We start from the raw sequence: 317 nt of genomic DNA on the forward strand, positions 1-317 counted from the left end.
ATGTGTATTGGAAAACTTTTAATGATTGCTTCTATTTCCTTAGGACTTAGAGGGTCTATTTAAATTGTTTATCTGATCTTGACTTAACTTTGATAAGTGGTATCTATTGATTAAATTATCAATTTCATTTAGATTTTCCAATTTTTTGGCATAGAAGTTTTTATTTTTTTATTTACTTACTTTTTCAAGAGGCTTTCAGAATTTTATTTAAAAAATCCAGAATGGATGAAAAAGGAACAATCATCAAGAATATAGATGCCAGCCGGGTGTGGCGGCGCACGCCTTTAATCCCAGCACTCGGGAGGCAGAGGCAGGCG

Source organism: Mus pahari, chromosome X (assembly GCF_900095145.1).
Source record: "Mus pahari chromosome X, PAHARI_EIJ_v1.1, whole genome shotgun sequence".
In the NCBI taxonomy this organism is placed as follows: domain Eukaryota; kingdom Metazoa; phylum Chordata; class Mammalia; order Rodentia; family Muridae; genus Mus; species Mus pahari.